The 22056-nt window shown below is 37.8% G+C and overlaps 1 long non-coding RNA gene across 1 annotated transcript; it reads right to left on the bottom strand.

The window, feature by feature from the left end:
• Positions 1 to 1183: 1183 nt before the first annotated feature.
• LOC121868116 lies at positions 1184 to 18699 on the bottom strand. Its single transcript, XR_006089321.1, has 4 exons — positions 18635 to 18699; positions 6066 to 6177; positions 3472 to 3581; positions 1184 to 1698 (listed from the first exon to the last, which is right to left on the bottom strand). It is a non-coding gene; the product is annotated as an uncharacterized LOC121868116 (long non-coding RNA).
• Between the last annotated feature and the right edge of the window lie 3357 nt (positions 18700 to 22056).

Raw genomic sequence — 22056 nt, 5'->3', positions numbered from 1 at the left:
AACCAAATACACAATGTGCTTGAATACTTCACACGCAAATGTGAACAACAAAGTGTGCAGCCAGGCATACTGCCTCACACGCCTGTACTCACGCATTTGTGAATGAGTTACCCTTTATGTATAGAACTTAACAAATAATGTTATTGAAATACTGTGTAACATTCAGTGACATAATATCCTGACAACAGGGGTTAATTATTATGACCTGTTGTAAACTCTACTCTGTAATCCTTTTGCGCTACCGCTCACAGTTTGAGTGTGGGGTGCACAATAAAGTAGCCGCTGTAAGTGGCAAAATAAAAAATCAAAATCAACAACCACCCACAAGGTTATTAAGACAGCAAGCATGAGCAATGAGGGTCTTATTGTGTGACAAATTTGCGTGTGTGACTGTGGTAACGAGTTAATATCAGCTGTTGAGGAACGCTTTGCAACGCTCATTTCCACTCCATCTCTGCTTTCTCATTCCAAATTTTATAATGAAATGCAACAATGTTGAAGGATACAACTCTGCTCATTTAAACTTAAACTTATCAAAACCTCCCTAAAAATATTTTAGGTTTCATGTTTATTCAAGATATTTGCAGGTCCTGAGACCCACTAATCCCCCACCCAAGAAAGGGTGACCTAACATTACATCAGGTTAGTAATATGAGACCACTAATCCCCCACCCTATCAATCACAGGAGACCCACTAATTACCCACAGCTCCATGGGAGTGGAAAATACCAGTCTTTGCATAACTCAGAGCTTCATTCATGCCCATGTCATATAGATTTTAAATTTTGAAATATATTTATTTAACCAAACTTTCAGATAAACTATTCTGAATTATAATCGTAAAGAAATGGAGTTTCTAACTTAAACTCAAGGAAAACATCCCCAGCAACATTCAGGGAAAGTGGGCTAGTGTCTGTCGGTGCAAGATGTCTAGTTAAACACTCGGAAATTTTTCCTAGTAACCGGAAAAAGATTCCAAGGATAAGGAATTTTTCCGGGTTTAAGAAAGTCGTCTGGTTAAACAGAAATCTCTCCTCCCTGGAAGTGCTCTGCACCATTTGTTTCAGCTAAAGGGGGATATCACTAATTCGACGACACTGTGATATACCTACTGCTTCTTTATATACGCCCTGGCCGCTGGTTACCAATGGTAGAAGCAGGGAAGGAAAATTACAAAATTTTCAGTACAATTTATTCCAGAGGAATAGAACACATTTTACCTTTACAATTAATATTTTAAATATCTACAACATGATAATTTTGGACAACCTTTCAGTCATCTATGTACATTAAACTGCATTCACTTGAAGCAGACAACCATAAACAAGTTCACTTCAGTGCTGGATATACTGGTCCTCACTTTATGCCATTATTAACTACAGGAGTCTACAAAATTTAGATTTTATAATTAAAGTTTAAAACATATAATTTTATGAAATCAGTAGATAATTATTGCCAAATACTAACACACAATAAAATAAGTTTGGTCCACTTTCAAGTTTTAGGTGATAAGTGGTTTCTTCTGCTACACTTTGTAGGCTACAGGTGGAACCAACTTAGTAATTATATAACAATTTCGAGTTATTACACCTGTGAGCAGGTAAATTTTTATTTTTACAACTGATCCAAATATGGCACATTTTTGACACTCCCCACTGCACTCATACTCATCTTGCTTCTTCGGACTTTCTGAAGTGCCTATTGGAAGATAAAATACATTATCAGTTATTATCCTTTCCTTTAACAATATTGTGATTTTAAAGACACAATATGAATAAAAATTATGAAAAGTAAAGGGAAGGCTGAACAGATAGTGGGATAATTATCCTTTCAATATTCTCTTGAAATTTATAAACTTCCATGGAAACTATAAGAATGACAGAACTATGTGAATGTTTTCCCACTGTGGGTGACTCTAATCTGTAAACCTGAGTGGAAGTAAGTGGGGACTAGCATGTTTGTTTATATGAGGATAATTTTTAGACAAATTACTTTTACAGCAGATTGAAATGAGCAAATTTGTTCAAATACTGCATGTTCAGCAAGGCACATCAATCTAAACTGAGCAAGTTTCTCATAATTTTGAATTCTATTCACAGGAACTGCAAGTTATGAAAATCATTGTATAAAGTTCATAAGTAAAAAACCAAACATTGTGCAGGTATAACAAACCATATGGAAGCTAAGACCAATTTGTGCATCTAAAAACATATGCCCTCATTTTCCAAAATTTTACAATCTTCACACAAATATAACTGAAAGTACTGTACCATTAAGGCTAATGAAGCCCAATTAAGTCAAACAACTATGTAAGGAAAGAGTTGGTTGATGGTTAAAAATATTTTTAGATAGAGTAATACCTCGCAAAGGCAGACTAATTGGGGGGGGGCTGGGATAAGTTGTCACCATTTAGAAAAAAAAAGTACACCTCCAGTGTATCCAATTTTTATGAATGAAATACTGTACTGTACATGTTTTTAATAAAAAAAATTAATATACACAAAGAACTGTACACTTGCTCCCAAAAAAATGGAAGACAGATCCACCTGGACATACCTCTCACTGCAAGAGGCTTGCAGTTACTCTGAGTTTGAGTACTCAGAAATTCCATATTCAGCACATATTTGTGAGGGAGCATGTCATCTTACAACAAATTCTTTTTTTTTCCTCCACCCCAAATAATTTTGTTTTAGCTTAAGAAGGGTTTGCCTTAGTGGGGTCTGCCTTAGTGAGGTTTTACTGTACTAAAATATGTCAGGTTTGTAGGCTCTCAAAGCTCACCAAGCTAATCCAAAAATAAAGATACCTACAACAGGTACACGTTACTTCCTACAAACCCGAAAACTTGACAAGGATTCACTTCTGTAAGACCACCATCAATAAAATCATACAGTACCCACAAAAAATATTGATCCCTGATTTGTAATTAAGAGGCATTATTATGCTAAAATTTGAGCCTACTTTATATAACTCCTAGAACTGCAGTTGCTCCAGCTAACAGACCCCTATGTGTGGAACTTGGTTGGCACTAAACTTTCATAAAATTAAGTACAGCAAGGAAGAGTTGTGACCATTCTCTTGGACTGTCAGCTATGAGTGAAAAAAAAAGGGGGGGGAGGGGGAAGGTGTGGGTACCAGCTTAAAATCAAGATAGCAGCCAGTATGCTTTGAAACAGTCTAGTACTGATTCACCAAACTTAGTTCCAGTAACAAAGCATCATAACTAGGAGGCATTCAATGCACAAAAATTTTATTAGTAACTCACAATGCCTCAAAAAGACTGGTCTTATGAGAGCCACCTAACTGTCTAGAAAACAATTTTATATTTGTTTCGTCAAAGCAAAGTTAAAATTCAAAATAAATTGCAATATACTGTATAAATAAAAAGCTTGATGCTTTTGGCTAAGGAATGTTCTCTAACTAAATTTTTTTTTTTTCAAAGCTTAAAGATAATGGTGTGTCTAGACTTACAGTTTCCACTGCAGCAGGTGTAACAGCATCAATGGCTGCAGTTGCAGCAACAGGGTTAACAAACTGGCCAGTAAAAAGAGCCTGCAGACCCATGTCTTCCACACACTCCGCTGTAGAAAAGAATCACTCCATAAATTTTGAAATTTATCATTTACATTGTATTTCCTTGTGACAAAAAACTTGAGTTTGAGACTCCAATTTTCCATTTACCTCTAGTAGTTTTATCATACAGTAATCATCAAGAGTTTCATCCCCAATTGGGAGGAAGATGCTACAGTTATACCATATGTAGATAAGGTTAATTAGGAGCATTGTCAAATACTCCTTAATTCTACCAGTTAATAACCTGGCACCTGGAGATGCCTGGACAGTACAGGATGATTCACTCACAAGTAGCTCTAGAATTTTGCTAATAACTGTGTAGTATATCCCTTATTTATGAACTTATTTCTGTACAGTGACCCCTCGTTTAACGAACGCCTCGGTTAACGAACTGCCTTCCATAAGGATCTTCAATTCGGTTAACGAACAAAAATTCGGTTAACAAATTTCTTACGAACCGACCTCAACATGTTTTCACTTGCATTGACCGGGCAACCAGCTTTATTATTAGTCCGCCAATACATTAATCGGTTCTAGGGCTTAAATTCCTTACTATTTTAGTAAACATCAAGAAGTTTATACTATTCAATAATTTTAAAAGTTTAATATTCAATTTTTTAGTCATTTTAACAATTATAGAACATAATTGAAGGTAAAGTGACTAGTTTAATGCGCGGCATCCAGCCTCTTAACACAGCAAACAGGCGTTAGTCTCTCTGTTTTCACTGGAGGTAACATCTTGCTTGAGACTCTCTTCAACTAAATGCTTTTTTCTGTGTTTCCAAGCAAATTATTGGTCATTTTGAAATATATTTTACATATTGACAGTATATAATGCAGTGCAGTGTTGATTTAAAGAAAATAATCTTGAATTACACCAAGAGCTAAAATTTCATGGGTGAAATGGCGCCATGGGGTGACTTCTCTTCTTCCTTCTCCTCCACCCCCATTCTAAATCCCATCATCATCATCATCATCATCATCCAGGAGCCTTCTACATACACACCTCAAAGTAAGTGAACTTATCTACCATTTTTTTGAATTTAGGAAATTTTCGGTGAGCTGGAACCAATTACCCAAAAACCCATTGAAACAATGGTTTCGGTTAACGAACGACCTTCTGGAACGGATTGAGTTCGTTAACCGAGGGGTCACTGTATTAGTAAATATTTGGTGTACAGGTAGCATGTCCTCTTGAATGTCTTCAACCTCCTAAAAGGCTTATTTTGACCAATCTTTCACTTAAATAAGCTATGACCGAGTGAATCATCTTGTAGACTGACCTCCAGATACAGTACAGCTCTAAAAAAATATAATGTTTAACAATTTTAAAACCAGATAAAGGTTAATGTTTTAGTATATGTGTATCGTATTTTGCGGCATAGAAGACGCACTTATTACAAAAATGTACCTTGAAAATTACCATGCGTCTTCCATGACACTAGATGATGGGTTGTAGCAGAGGTTTTCTTAGGGTCTACTGAAATCAGCCCCTTACAAAGACTGTTACCTCATTACTTAGCAATTACAAGTAGGTATTCTCTATACTATAAAACAATTGATTAACTAATATTGTTGATATACTGCAAAAAATACGATTATTTACTTACTCAGTAGGTAAAAAATAAACGGCTGTAACTACACAATTAAAATGATGCAGCAGTATCTCTTCTGGGTTCATACACGAGTACATAACCAGCAGGCCACCTTTTAGTCAATATTAAAATACTGTAATGACAAATCTTTATTCTGGTATAACAGGCACAATCCCCCATATTGTCTACTCTTGTTCAATACCTATATTAATAAGGGGATGCAAATGTTTGAAGAAATGGATCAAAATGTTAGGCGTTTTGCAAAAGTAGACAGACTGATCCAAGATGCACATGCTTGCTACAGGGAGATTTACAATGAAAAGAAAAAGCAGACTGTGCAGCCTAAATTGGACACATATTTTAAGAAGTCCCCCACTGCTGTCTCCTCACGCCCCACCATAGCTGCCTCTTCACTCCCTAAAGATCATCCAATACCTTTAACAAGCAAGTATTGTTAGCCTGTCTGAAGAAAGCAAAATTGATGACCCCCCAGCCCTGTCTCCTCCTCTGCTTCACCCAATTAATGTAGTCTCCATGTTTAATTAAAAAATTATTGGGGCCCTGTGTGCATTCAGCTGACTACATTAAAGGTAAGTTCACAGTAAGACTTTATTCATTGTTCATTATTGATTACTTTTACTGTACTGTACTGTATTCCATTTTAGAATTTCTATATTTTTCGCTTTTTCGACTTATGACCTGGTCGACGGGACGGAACCCCATCTTAAGTCGAGGAGAGACAGTATACTGTATATATCCTTGTGATAAATGAGGATTGCCTTTATAAGATACATTCTAGTAACAAAATGAGGTTAAAAGAAAATAATAGTGAAACATGCAGCACTGTATTGGCTTCAATGACATTCATTTCTAAAAACCAAGCTTTCCAACACTGACCTCCAGACTCTGTTGCCATTAGGATTGCAGCCTTCGCCTGGTTCTTACCCCGAGCAACATCTGCCTCGGATACCTTCAGGTTCTTTACAGCACTGTGGACTGCATGAACAATCTGAAAAAATTAAAATGACATCTTTAGAATCTTTTAATAAATTTATGGAAACCATTTTGTATATTTTCATGACGTATTATTAACTTGTAAATAAACTGGTAACGGCTTGTCCTACAGAAACCGAAACAAATTCGGACATACGGATGATGGATTTCTGTGTGAATTCAATGAGAAATAGGCTTGTTGTCAGTGGAATATCATGGATTTCACACAACAATTCACCAAATCCAAGATTTACATGTACCGTACAGTATAGTCTGGGTTTACACGGATATTTTATAAGCAGATGGCCATTTACATGGCACCTGTCCAGAAGCGATTATTATTATTTATGCGGTAAATGCCATCATATACTTGGTAAGCAGTGGGGCAAGGTGCTGATGTCATTGCTGTGTCGCGGACTGTGATTGGGCCACTTATCCTTACCACCCACGCACCCCCTCCACCGCACGCTGTGATTGGTCTTGCTATCCTTGCCACCCCAACCACCCACGCTCCCCACCATTGCCGCGCCAGTCTCACTGTCCCCACGTATATTCACTCGTGCCCAGGAACCGGTTTTGTTTTTCTTTCTACACAATGGCTTCCGCTGGACCCCCACCACCCCCGAGAAGCCCTGAACTACCTGGTCCAAACCGCCTCAAGCCCAAGGAGTGACACGCCTTAAGCTATGAGGTAAAGTACAAGATCGTCCAGGAGTTAGAAAAAGGCACGAGACAGGTGGATCTGGCCAGAAAATATGGAGTGAATGAATCAACGAGCCAGCAAAATCAATGAACACAGGAACATTACCAAGTCTGTAGGTGCCTCACTGGTGAAATATTGCCACAATAAGGTGCTGCTGAAGAGCGAGTGCTTGTTAGTAAGCTACATTATTCGTCAGTCAAGAAGGAATATGGCGGTCGACACTCGGGCACTGAAGGACTACGCCCGGGAACTCTATGCAGCAGTAGCAAGAAAAATGTGAGTTGCAGAGCCAAAGCCCTTCACTGCTTCCGCTGGGTGGCTACAAGGTTTTAAACGACGCAACAAGATCACCAATATTGAGATAGTCGGAGAAGGAGCAAGCGCCGACCGGGCTGCCGCCATGAATTTTTCCCCATTTTTACAGAAAATTATGGAGGAAGGCCAGTACACCGATGACCAAGTGTTCAATATGGATGAATCAGGGTTGTACTGGAAGAAATTGCCATCCAAGACCTTCGTAGTCAAGTCTGCGAGCAAGTGTCGGGGACGCAAAGTGTAGAAGGAGCGCATCACCATACTGTTCACCACCAATGCCTCCGGCACTGCTAAGCTGAAGTTGTCTGTGATTCACAAAGCCCGCAAGCCGCATGCCTACAAGAATATGGACATGAGCAAGTTATATGTCCACTGGCTAACCTCACGGAAGGTGTGGATGTTCTCTGGTCTGTCCCTCTCCTGGTTTGACAACTGTCTCGTTCCTGATATCAAGAAATTCTGCGAGGAAAATTATGTGCCATTCAACATTTTGTTGCTCCTCGACAACGCACCAGGACACTCGCCCCTTTTGCTGGATAGTCACCCCAACGTAAAAGTGGTCTTCCTTCTCTCTAACACTACATCATTAATCCAGCCCATGGATCAGGAGTTGATTTGCAACGTGAAGGCTGCTTGGTGAACAACTTCACCAACACCAAGGATGAACTGCATAACCTAAAGAGTGGCACCGATAGCGAGAGCAAGGACGAGGAACATGAACAAGATTTGGCGGACCATGAAGTGTGGGTCAAGCAGTTCTGGAAGCTGTTTAACGTGAAGAAGGCTGTTGATTTTTTGGTGGAGGCATGGGGGCAGCTATCTGTGGCAACGATTCGTCACGCGTGGCTGCATGTGTTGGAGGGTATCCCAGGTGGAAGGCAGAGGCAAGCGGTGGCTGGTGAGGCTCAGTCTGTTGCTGTGGCATTGGAGAATGCAAGAGAGGCTGCACAAAGTGTTAGAGCTGCAGGCTTCTCCGAGACCACCAACGAGGACATCCTGGAGGTAATCAGGCAACCTGAGGTGACTGCGGACGAGATGTTGGAAGATGATGACATCAGTGAGCAGCCAGGTGTTACAGAACAACAAGAGCAGAAACTAACACACATGCTGATGTGAAGTAAGCCATCGAGTTAGCCGAGAGAATGAAGCTCATCCTTGCCAAAGACCCAGTCAATCATCGCTACGAAGTGTCTAATAACCATCTGTTGAAATGCCAGGAGCCCTATGTTCAGCTGTATCACGACCACATCAATGCTAGCCGTCAACAAAACATCACCGAGTTCTTCACCCACCAACCACCACAGCCAGCCCAAGTCAGTGATAGTGAGGATGTGGACTTCGAGGGGTTTGACGAGGAGGCCCTGCTAGCTAGCCTCTGTGGTGGATAGAGAGACAGGTAAGGGCCAATAATCTGCCCCATCCCCGTGTGCCCAGCCAACTCTTCTACTAATGTAAGTGTTAAAAAACCTAATATTATTGATATTTCTCTTATACAGTATATTAATTGTGTGTGTGCATACCATCATAAAATTAAGATGTTATTTTTACTACAGTGTACGTATTGTGTCGGCGATAGCCAAAAAAGGGTATTCTGGCGGCCGGCCCAGTCTCTATCTCAATTAATCCCATAGGCTCTATTATTTTATTTACGCGTTTCACTTTATACGCGGACCTCCCTGGGTTTAATTAACAGCGTAAAACCAGACTACAGCTCCTTCCCGACTTATGACCTTCTCGACTTACAACCATTTGCACTTAACCTGCCTCAGTGGTATCCATTTTATGTTTGTGTCCGAGTCATTGTCTAGTAACTTCTGTATATTGATCTTTTAATGAGTCCATGCCATTGAGTGAATAATAAATAGCTGTACTGTACTTACAATTGGTGTTTAGATAATTTCCCCCATCAATATGATACCAAGTTAATAAACTAATCAAGCCACACTACCAAGTTTACTTCATCCCACATCAATTTAATCAACTCCTGTTCGTCATAGTGATCAACCATCATGGAAAAGCTACTTAGATCTACACGCCTGGATCTGGATCCCAACTCTCCCACAGCTGCTAAAGAGAGGAAACACTGGTTTCATACATTCACAAATTTCATCGCAGTGTGTGGTGAAAATGCACCTGATAAATTCCAAACTCTTGTTAACAGTGTTTTGCTCGCCACCTACTAGCAGCCAGACCACAACAACCTGGAGAATCTCTCGATGAATTCCTTCAAGAACTTCAAAAGCAATCTGAAAGCTGTCACTCGAGAACAATATCGTGAAGAGTTGATCAGTGATTCCTTCATCAACGGTATTGCTTCTCCTCTTATATGGCAACGACTACTGGAAAATAAGACGTTTGATTTGCAAAGTGCATATAATCTGGACTTGGCTCCAAAGAATTCTGATGCTTATGCTTCCCCAATTGCACACACTGTTGCCATAACAGCTGCTGAGTCAACTCAAGACTGATGTAGTAGCTCAAGAAAAAACTACAGTAGCTGCAACTTACACACCCAAGAAAGTGCTATATTTATGATGTATTCCATAACCGAAAATTTTGTCATGCACGAGATGCATCATGCAACAACTGCGGTAAGAAGGGGCATTTCGCAAAAGTGCGTCAATCTAAAACAACCACTAGTACCACAGCAACCATGTTCAAACCTGCTCTTCTGGCCATCACAGCTGCATTTCTCCAAAGTCTGTCACATGCAGCAACTGTGGTTTCAATCAAAGGACAAAACTTGAATGCCTCGATTGATTCGCACAGTTCTGACAGCTTTATTAGTGAACAAGCTGCAAGAAAGTTAAATCTGAGTCTATCCAACCAACAAGGAAATATCAATGGCATTGACAATGCTGAATACCAGTTTTCCCGGCTTCTCTCTCATAGATATAACCCTCAATGGTCATGCTTATCCATCTACACATCTTGGGATTCTCAAGGACTTATGTAGTGATATAATTCTGGGACAAGATTTTCAAAAGCAACATAAAGAGAACTATTTAATTTGGAGGATCAGAACCAGACCTTACTATCAGCAATCAAAGCTCATTTTGTGCACTCTCAGCAGCTGCTATTGATGAACCTTCACTTTTTGCTAATCCTCTCCAAAATGTAAGCCAATAGCAACTAAATCAAGGCGCTTCAGCAAACATGATCTAGATTTCATCCAGAAAGAAACCTCCCAGCTGCTCTCAAAAGGCATCTTGGAACCAAACTTATCACCCTAGTGTGCTCACCTTGTAATTGTTAAGGCTACACAACCCTTGGAATGACTCGGTATAGACTTTAAAGGACCACTCCCTTCCTCAACACAGAACACATACATACTCACCATGATTGATGGGTATTCACATTTCCCATTTGCAGTTCCTTACCCAAATATGCACTCTTCAACTGTAATCAAATGTCTTGACCAGGTATTTGCCCTCTGTGGTATGTCATGTGAACTCAGACAATCTTTCCCACAAGGGGATAGTAACAAGCAAAACAACACCTTACTATCCCAAGGTACAATGCTATTATTTGGAAGGCTGTTCATCTTGCCCTGACGTCACATGATCTACTGGACCAGAACTGGGAAGCTGTACGACCGGAAGCATTGCACTCCACCAGATCACTTCCCTTAACATCTACAAATATTACACCTCATGACCGATTCTTTGGATTCCAGTGACGTTCTTCTCTTGGCAATTCTCTACCTTTATGGCTAGCTTCCCGACCCAGTGCTACTTAGAAGATTCGTCAGGTCTAGCAAGTAATCCTCTAGTTGACAAAGTTGAACTAACCAATGTTAACCCTACTTACACCCATCCTGATGGCTGTGAATCAACTGTATCTCTTCTTGACTTGGCGTATGTCAAGTCGATGAGAAAGAAACTGTGATTGGCAAAGACACTCTGCATACAGTACATGATAATGATGTCCATACAGAGATAATTGACCCAGTAACTACTCAAGCTGAATCAGTGGAACAGAGCCTACCTACCCTTGGTTCAAACAATGCCAGCTTTGAGAATATCTACTGGAGTATCAAAGCCACCTAAACGCTATGGATCATAATTTTTCCAGGGGGGAAGAATGATATAGTTTTCTTTGTTAGGAACATTCATTTTATGTTATTTTTGTATAGTAATACAGTGATCCCTCGGTTAACGAATTACCTTCCATAAGATTCTTAACTTCGGTTTAACGAGCATTCCCTCGATTAACAAATTCCTAACAAGCGCCCCTCAACATGTTTTCGCTTGCACACTAGCTGTCGTATTAGTCCGCCAATACAGTAATCGGTTCTAGGGCTTAAATTCCTTACTATTTTAGTAAATATCAAGTTTGTACTATTCAATAATTTTAAGTCTTATATTAAATTTTTTAGTCATTTTAACAATTATTTAACATAATTGAATACAGGGAAACTAGTTTTTAGCGTGCCAAACAGCCTCTCAACACACCAAGCCGGCGTCAGTCTGTGTCTTTTCAGTGGAGGTAACATCTTGCTTCAGACTCTCCAACATAAATGCTTTTTTCTGTGTTTCTAGTCAAATTATTGGTCATTTTGAAAATTTATTTTACATATTGATGATATACAGTATAGCGCAGTGCAGTGTAAATTTAAAGAAAATATTCTTTATTTACAGCAATTAAACTTAAAATATCACGTGTTGAAATTGTTTTTGAATCCAGCATGGGTCCCAAGAAATCAAGAAAAGCAATTTCAATTCAGGTGAAACAGGAAATTATTAGAAAACATGAAGAAGGCATTAGAATAAATGTGCTTAGCAAAGAATATGGCATGTCGACATCAATTGTGTCGACAATTCTTGCACAGAAAGACAAATTCAAGGATGTGAAAGTGAGAGACAAATCTACCAGTGTTTTCAAAGGTAGATCCCTAATAGCAGAAACAGAGAGGTTACTTCTCATTTGGACTAGAGAAAAACAGATGAAAGGTGATTCAGTTTCTATTGAATTTATTTGTGAAAGAGCCAGGGAGATTTATGAACATTTAAAGGTAGATCAACCTGGTTCTTCAGGCACAGACTTTCAAGATTTTCGGGCCAGCAAGGGCTGGTTCGAAAAATTTAAGAAAAGAAGTGACATATTTAGTGTTGTTAGGCATGGTGAGGCTGCCAGTGCTGATAAGGAAGGGGCAGCAAAGTTTTTAGTGGAAATTAAAGAACTGATGGATACAGAAAATTATCTTCCACAGCAAGTGTTCAATGTGGACGAAACTGGGCTGTTCTGGAAAAAGATGCCCAAAAGAACATTCATCTCACTCTATTGCTTGATGCCAATGCTTCAGGGGATTTCCGACTGAAGCCTATGCTTGTCTAACACTCTGAGAACCCGTGTTCAAGCAACAAAAATTGGTAGGAGGACGGCTTGGAGTTTATTGGAAGTCCAACCGTAAGGCATGGGTAACAAGACAGCTCTTTAATGAATGGGCTGTTGAGGCTCCTCTTATGGATAATGCCCCTGGTCATGACCCTCAACTTGCCAGAACTTTGGAGTCTCAATTTGACTTTGTCAAAGTGTTGTTTTTGCCTCCCAACACTACATCAATCATACAGCCAATGGACCAGAATGTGATCAGCAACTTTAAGAAGCTGTACATGAAGAAAATGTTCAGGAGGTGTCATCAGGCAACTTCCACTGATCCTGAACTAACACAGGCACAGTTTAACATCCTGGAGGCTGTAAAATTGATTGTGTCCTCATGGCAAGAAGTCTCCACTAGAACCCTCAATTCTTCATGGAAAGCACTGTGGCCATCAGTAGTCCATGATTTTGAGGGATTTCAGGATGAAACAGAGTTGCACCAAGAGATTGTGTCCATTGTTCAGTCATTGGGCCTTGAAGTGGAGGAGGATGATGTAGAAGAGCTTGTGATGTCTCATGAACAGGAACTTACCCCTGAAGACTTCCAGCAACTGGATGAGATGTTAGAGGCTGACAGTGGTGAGGAGGAAATGGAAAGTGATGACCATATGTCAACTTCAGAGTTGAAAGATGTTGTTGACCACTGGGAGAAGTTCAGGAAACTGGCTTCAAGGCACCCAGATGTGGAAAAATCTGAATAAGCTTTGTATCATGTTGAGGACACAGTGATTTCCTTCTTCAAACATCAGTTAATGATGAGGAGGAGAGATGCCCCACAGACAAAAATTGACAGTTTCTTCAGTAAAAGGCAGCGGGAACAAGATGCTAGCCCTTAGCCTTCCACTTCAAGGAGAGAGGATGTTCCTGGTGGAGAATCTGTCAGTCCAGAGGTTCCTGACATTTTCATGGAAGGTGACTCACCTTCCAAGCAGTAAAATGCTTCTCCTCCACCTCCACTTCCTTGTCTTCTCCCTTCTCCTCCTCCACCTCCCACTTCAAATTCACATCAGCATCATCATCCAGGAGCCTTCTACATACACACCTCAAAGTAAGTGTACTTTACTACCTTTTTTGTTGACTTTAGGCAATTTTCAGTGAGCTGGAACTAATTACCCAGAAACCCATTGAAACAATGGTTTCGGTTAACGAGCAACCTTCTGGAACGAATTGTGCTCGTTAACTGAGGGACCACTGTTGTTTCCTTATGTTACTTTCAGATATGTTGTGAAAGGAGTTAAGGGGAGCATCTGCCTGAAAATATGATGAAAATTGGAAAATTATGGCAATATTCAGAAAAAATTCCTTATGAAAGCTGTTGCCTATGGCTATCTGCTGACATATTTTGATTGCATAATTTTTAACATTTATGTAGCTATGAATGATTGTTCTATCCCCCTTCATTTGGAGGGCCCTTCTGTTTACATAAAAGTTGTAGAAAAATATTTATATTATTATTCTGATTTAAAGTAATACCAATCACTTGGCAAAAATCAGTACAGTACTTTTAGGGGGGGGGCATTATCCCACCAGGGCACAGGTCACTGACCCACATCAGGGCCTGGCGGAGGGGGTGGGGGATGTAATGGTGGTAGTAGTAGTAGTAGTAGTAGTAATAATAATAATAATAATAATAATAATAATAATAATAATAATAATAATTCAGAGAAGTAATATTTTTAATAAAAAAAAATAATGGTAACAATAATAATAATATTAACACTGCAATAACATTAATACTAATAATAAAGAACCGTAATGAAATACTTGTTTTTACTTTTATCCTCTTCGCCACTGATCGACTCATTAGCCGCTTGGGTGATAGGTTACGTCTCTGTTGGCAAATACTGAGCATGCACTGGCTCCTGAATGTACCTGAACCTGCTCCAATGTTGGTCAAGTCTTGTCTTGAAAGAGCTCACACTCGGTGCCATCACAACACTTTCTGGTAGATTGTTCCAAGAGTTCACAACTCTCACTCCGAAAAAGTTTGCCCTCTCAGTTTTCTGGACATGCTTATACACCTCAATAGGTCACTCCTTGCCCGTCTGTAGTATAAGCTAGGCAAGTTCAGGAGCTCCAATCTCTCAGGGTAGTTGAGGTGCCAAAATGCAGGCACCAGTCTGGTGGCCCTCCTTTGAACATTTTCAATCAACTGACATTCCCTGGTATATCTCGGGGACCAGATAAGGTGACAGTACTCCAGATGGGGGAGCACTTCACTCTTGAAGATCGTTACGAGGGACAGACCGTCTAGCTATCTGAACGACCTACTTATAAGACCTAATAATTTATTTGCCTGGTTTACCTTCTCGCAATATCCCGAGAACATCAGCTCATTGTCAACATACACACCTAGGTCCTTCTCACATTCAGTCTTAAGTAGTACAGTTTCTTCCTCCTGTTGGGACATATGATACGCCTCCTTACCATTGGTTCGCCCCAGGTGCATCCTCTTACACTTCGTGACATTGAATCTCAGCAGCCATTTCTTCGACCATTCTTGGAGCTCAGAGATCCTTCTTCAGCTCTTCACAGTCCGCTTGGTTCTTGATTTCCCGAAATAACTTGGCGTCATCGGCAAACATTTGTATGGAGGAGTGTACAACGTCAGGCATGTTATTTATGAAACAAAAAACAACAATGGGCCCAATACACTGGCCCGTGGTACTCTGCTTGTGATTTCGTGTCATTAATCACCACACACTGCATGCGGTCATATAGAAAGTCTTCTGTCCACGCTAGGACATTTCCCCGAATTCCGTACCCTTCCAGTTTGATTTTCAGCCTTTCGTGGGGTACACTGTCGAAAGCCTTGGCACAATTTAGGTATATAATGTCGATATTACGATATTACGGTTAACGAATTTTTCGGTTTACGAGCAACCTTCTAGAACGAATTGTGCTCGTTAACCGAGGGACTACTGTGTGTGTGTATATATATATATATATATATATATATATATATATATATATATATATATATATATATATATATATATATATATATATATATATATATATATATATATATATATGCAAGTAAACTTGAGGTTACTTAGGTATATGTAACCACAAGCAAGCAATTCACATCTTCAGTGAGTACAGACTGAAGATGTGAATTACACCTAAAGCTTGGGAACTTCGGGTTTTCTTCTTTCCCTTGTATCAGCATATATATATATATATATATATATATATATATATATATATATATATATATATATATATATATATATATATATATATATATATATATATATATATATATATATATATATATATATATATATATATATATATATATATATATATATATATACACACACACACACACACGCACTGGCACTGACCCCTTTAATCCGATTTCGATAATTCGACAAAATCTTAACTTTATTTTTTATAGATTTGTAGGAATACTACTCACGCTGACCTTAACCTAAAATGCTGGTCCACCCACTGCTGATAAAACACTAGCTCTTTTGGTTGTAACAACATCTCCACCACTAGTGGGGATGCAACCTTAGCTTCAGACATGAAAAACATTTACCTTTACTGCCAGTAAACAATTTTAAATATAAAATATGTACCATTAGAAATGAAAAGTTGACAGTTCCAGCAAATGAAGCTCACCAACTTACAATAGGCTAAATTACCTACAACGCTTTCAGTAGTTTATGTTGAAGTTCTTAGCTCGCCAACTTATCATATCATATACGGTATCACAGTTCTCACTGATCTACAAAAATACCGTAATAAAAACCTTTTCGATATTTACACTTAATATAATAACCCGTAATCTACTTCAACCTCCCATTGTTTACAAACGATATTACGACGCACCACCAGCTGTTGAGTATCAGCCAGACGGTACGCTGCTTTTCGAATCGTTCAGTTAAAACTGTTACATCAAACGATATTTTACCTAAATCCGCTCTGAATGAATATATTCTCGGAAATAAATAGTAGTTTGCTGAAACGTGATGTATTTAATGTAAAATAGGATAAAATATACACTAAAACACAAAAGACTTACCTAAGCCCGATGTTCTTGAGATGTTACTGCTTTTTTAATAGTTTTCGTTAAAAATACTGTTATATTACAATGATATTCTATTCATACTGTGCTTGATTTAATACATTCACGAAATGTAATATTTTTGCTGAAATTACGACGTATTACAGGAAAGTGGATAAATCGACGAAAAACAATGACTGAAATATAATGCAATATTAGCTCCTAAATCGTTAATTCGACAATCGCTAAACGACACCCTTCTATTAGTCCAATTAACGAGGGTCGACTGTATATATATATATACAGTAGAAGTCCAAAACCCGACTGCTTGGGGCTGGGTAGGTGCGGATTTTCCGGATTCTCAGGCAGCACTTTTAAATCAAAATTTAAGGAGGAATGAAGAAGATAGAACAGGTACATTTTGATAGTTTATTCATTAGCAAATATAGCATGCTTCATTTATCAAAACGAGCAGTTTTAAAGAAAAGCTGTGAATTCTAGAATTTTATTCTTGCCTTTTTTATATCATAAATTGTAGACTTTCAAAGTCATATGTTTCATTGAACAGTATTGTTCAAACCACGCTTTTATTCCTTAATTATTTAAAGTTTGTCACCAATTTCAAAGTGTTGTCTTCTTCACACAACCAAGTTTATCTACTTAGAGCAATTATTATGGGCTTGTACAGTACTTTAAAATGGAATGAGTAGACTCAAAATTACAATGCTGTCACAGTTTGATTGCTCATTTTAAAGTGGCGACCGTGGTCGCGTTGTCGCTGTAGCTGTGGCGCTAACATGATACACACAAAAGCCAGCTAAATAAAAAATTAATAAAAATTGATTTTTGAAAGTCCGATTCTCGGTGGTCCGTATTTCTGGCATCCAGATTTGACTTTTTACTGTAATGCATATATACACTTACACTTTAAATTACCACTGTAATGTGATACAGGTGATTAATTTTATCTCTGCAAAATATATGACGTTATGTAAATTATTCACTGTCATGCAGGATTCTAGCAATGCAAATTATATTCTCCTAACTTTAGTCTGTGATATTATATAAGATAAAAACTTAAAGCCTACTGTATAACCACCAAGCCCTTGCTGGAGGAAGGTGACAGTGACATGTTTGACAATTAGTGCTGAAGGTCTAGTGAAGTATATATTTGTTTATTATGTCCATTAGATTGAGTTTTTGTTTTTTGCTTATAAAATGTCATAGAAGAGACTGTGGATAATATAATTCATTGCTAGAATTCTTATAAGATAGTGGTTAATTTGAATGTAAACATGCAATAGATTGCACTAGACAAAAATTTTAGTAAACATTTTGTACATTATTTTTGATTACATGTACAATACAGTACAGCCTATCCTAATGACATTGTGTGCATGTAAATGAGTTTCAATAAATTAATAAAGTTACATACATGAGCCAAAAATATTAGTTGAAAAACTTATGTAGACAGCTTGATGGCTAAAGAATGACCAATAATTTTAATATAAAAATGCACAAATATTAAAGAGCACAACTTTCTTGATATTTACCCACTGGAAATGAATGTAAACATACTGTAGAACAGATTACTGTATTGCAGACTAGCCCATCAGCTGATGCTCACAACAAACACGGTTTGTCGTAGCGATTTCGCTAATCGAGTTTTGTTCGTTAACCTAATTGAAGATCCTATGGAGGTAATTCGCTAACTGAAATTTCGTTAATCGAACCTGCTTGTTAACCAAGGGACCACTGTACGCCAAAAATGGTTTTTATTTATTATTTGATTTTATTTATTTATTTTTATTTGAGGCTTCCTATGATTTCAGCCTTTTTTATGTAGGAAGGCATCATTTGAATAAATGCTTGGCAATATCTTAGCCACGAATAAGCTGCTCAAGAAAAAAAATCTTCCACGATTTCTGGTCATTCTGTGGGCTCCAAACAGAGCACGTGACAGCCTGTGAGATATACTGTATACAGTACAGTAAGATACAGACTTATCATGTCTTAAGTGCAAAGGACACCAACAAGAAAAATTAAACCCTTTCTTACCTTGTCAACAGAGGTTGGATCAGCAATGACAAAGTAGCCAAAGAGCCAGCATCACCATTAATATTGATTGATGATGCCATGCCAACACCGCCTGAAGTTGCCACAGCACTAGACAGTACACTGCATTGCTTCCATACTTAGTGCTCGGCCAACACCAAGAATCTGTTGTGCTACAGCCAGGCTGCGCATCACTGTCACCAATACTGTTACAAAGATTAATCTTCTCTTTTAAAACATTTTAAGATATAAGAAACTTAACACATATATATATGAGCATAAGGATAATATCAAGAATACAGTATACACTTCTGTACACATATAAAGTGATAAAATAAATACAATAAAACCCTTATACCTGGCACCAGCACTAGCTACAGCCACCATAACAGATGCTCCATTCTCCTGGCGAATTTCTCCCCACCATAACAGCAGCTCCAGCTTCTTCTCCATTAGGGTACATTGAGACCACTGGCATAGGCAACATCGCAGGTCAACACCTAAACCAACCACTGCCATCGCGACTGGTCAAATAGGGTGGAAGCTACATAACCAAGCTGTCAAACAAGAATTATATTAAAATTAGGTTCTCCAGAAAAATCAGCAAGGCACAAATTTAAGTAAAAATTTTGGGTGCACCAGAAGCCCTTAGAGAGATTTTTATTATACTGGAACTGCTATTGATGGCATTGGTGGTTTCAGAAAATATAGTGCAACCTGAGTTTAAACCATGAACCAAATTAGACATTACAGCAATCATCTGCTATTGGTTAATACAAATTTTGCTTTATTTTAAATACAAATACCTTTATCACTTCTGCCACACCCTGTACATGTAGAGACTAAAAGATGGTGTAAATCTCTTAAGTATTTCTATAAGATGGTTGATTTGAAGTGTTGCTCAGACATTATGCCATTCCTTGTTGAATACTCAGTTACCTCCCTGTACCACACTTCTTCTACAGCACGCCAGATTCCAGTAATATCTCAATTCTGAACAAACTCCCTATATCTCAAATAATAAATATAATAGAGTGAACCCTTCACGCGGTTTCACTTTACGTTTCTATATTTACGGTACCCTGCCAGAACCGATTTCCACTTTATGGTGCATCTACTCATATATGGCGGGTGCGTGTAATTTTTATTTAGCTCAAAAATTCATACAAATTATCCGCCAGAATATAATTTACATTGCTGGAATTCTTACAATTTGATGATCATTTTGAATATAAGCATCATAGATTTTGCATTAGACATACAAATTTTAGATCTAATGCAAGTATTTTGTTTACTCAAAACAAATATGTTATCTTTTGTGCAAAATATATGAAGTGTATATTCAAAATATTCCTGGTCTTACAAAGATCAGCAATGTCAATTATATTATCCTAACAGTCTGAGGTATTATTTATTACTAAAATGTAAATATACTGTTATAACCCAATAATTTCTCTGGTAGGGAGGAAGGAATGGAGGTGAGGGGTAGAGAGGAGGAGGACCCAAGGGAGCAGGTGGGGAAGGGGGAGGTGGGGTATTTTGATTGACAGATAGTATTTCAGTAAATATATTTTGTTTATTTATTGAAGATATTTGTTTTAGCTCATAAAATTCATACAAATTACCGCCAGAATATAATTTTACATTGCTGGAATTCTTACAATTTGATGATCATTTTGAATATAAACATCACAGATTTTGCATTAGACATACAAATTTTAGATCTAATGCAAGTATTTTACTACCTGAGTAAATACAGGTTGTTTTCTCTAGTCCGCAACCTCGACCTGACCGGTGCCGACCATGGAAATTCACCTATCCTGGATACAAGTGACTTGTGTTATGCTTGAAGCACTAGCACCACTTTCTACATCATGGTTTTTTGAAGACATATTGAAGGGTTAAATGTCGTGATAGTAGCCAAATTTCATGAAGTTTTAATTTTAACGATTTTATTGAACACAAAAAAATAAAAAATAAAATTTGACGGTGGAAACTTGAATTTCGACGATTGAACGGCTCGCCAACGCAGACAGACGTAGCATAATCGTAAACAGCGACATTTTATAAAGATTCATTATTGTTTATTACTGAATGTCTTTATTGAATTAATGTTTTTGTGTGCAATGAGAAAATACAATCATTAAATAATGAGAATATTAAAAACACGAGGAAAATGACACAGCATTGTTTTGATTACAAAGCCAGTGACTGACTGGTTCCTACATATAAACTGAAGAAAATAAGACCTTGGTTGTAGCTGTATAAAATTAATATGGTTGTTTTAAGTAATGTTATTTAATGTTAATAAATGGAACAATAGAAGCAAACTATAATGGTAAAGAAGAAAAAAAGAGAGATCACAGATGTAAGGCAAAAGATGCAATAACGTGAAAACATATCATCATTACTTTACATAAGACTATGAAAGCAACACTTATTTACTGTTCATATATATTTTAATTAATGTTTTGAATTTGTTTTTATTGAATTAATGTGCGTGTGCAAAATTAACAATACAATTTATTAATAATACGCCTAATATTAGAGGAGACGACGGTTGTCGCATTGTTTATGTTAAAGTTACTAAACCAGTGACTGATTGGTTCTACATATAAAACTGAAGAAAATAAGACCCTGATTTTAGCTGTAGTATGTAATGTAAAAAATTAATATGGTTGTTTGAAGTACTGTAATGTTATTTAATGTTAATAAATGGAACAATATAAGTAGCAACTATTAAAGACTGCACAGATGTAAGTGTGCACATGTGAAACATATTGTCATTACCTACATAAGAATATGAAAGCAACACTTATTTACTGCTCATATATATTGAAGGGTTAAATGTTGTACTCTGTATAGACAAACAGAGAGAGAGAGAGAGCAGCCGAACTGCGGATGTAAACAAACCCTAATTTCTGCTTTGTTTTTTTGGGATTAGCCCACCCGGCATAGGTCACTGACCCACAATGGGGCCTGAGGGGCATAAATTTAATATCCTGTAATAATAATTCAGATAAGTAAAACAAAAAAACAAAAACCTGCCTATCTACCCATTGGACAAACTAAAATCGCTCCGACCAAGGAGTTCCGACCACAGAATGCCGGACTAGAGAGGTACAACCTGTTATCTTTGTGCAAAAATATATAGACATTTATATTCAAAATATTCCTGGTCTTAAGAATCCAGTAATGTCAATTATATTATCCTAACTTTAGTCTGAGGTATTATTTATTACTAAAAAGGTAAATATTCTGGTTTCTCCCACACATTTCTCTGGTAGGGAGGGACCAACCCACCATCTGGCGAGGTTGAAAGGGGAGGCAAGGTGGGGTATTTTGATTGACAGATAGTGTCGAAGAATATTTTTTTTTTATTAAATGAAGATATTTGTTTTAGCTCATAAAATCATACAAATTAC

The sequence above is a fragment of the Homarus americanus genome, unplaced genomic scaffold (assembly GCF_018991925.1).
Source record: "Homarus americanus isolate GMGI-L3 unplaced genomic scaffold, GMGI_Hamer_2.0 scaffold47967, whole genome shotgun sequence".
NCBI lineage: Eukaryota > Metazoa > Arthropoda > Malacostraca > Decapoda > Nephropidae > Homarus > Homarus americanus.
The sequence above is the reverse complement of the archived record's forward strand: the minus strand, read 5'-3'. Positions and strand labels throughout refer to the sequence as shown.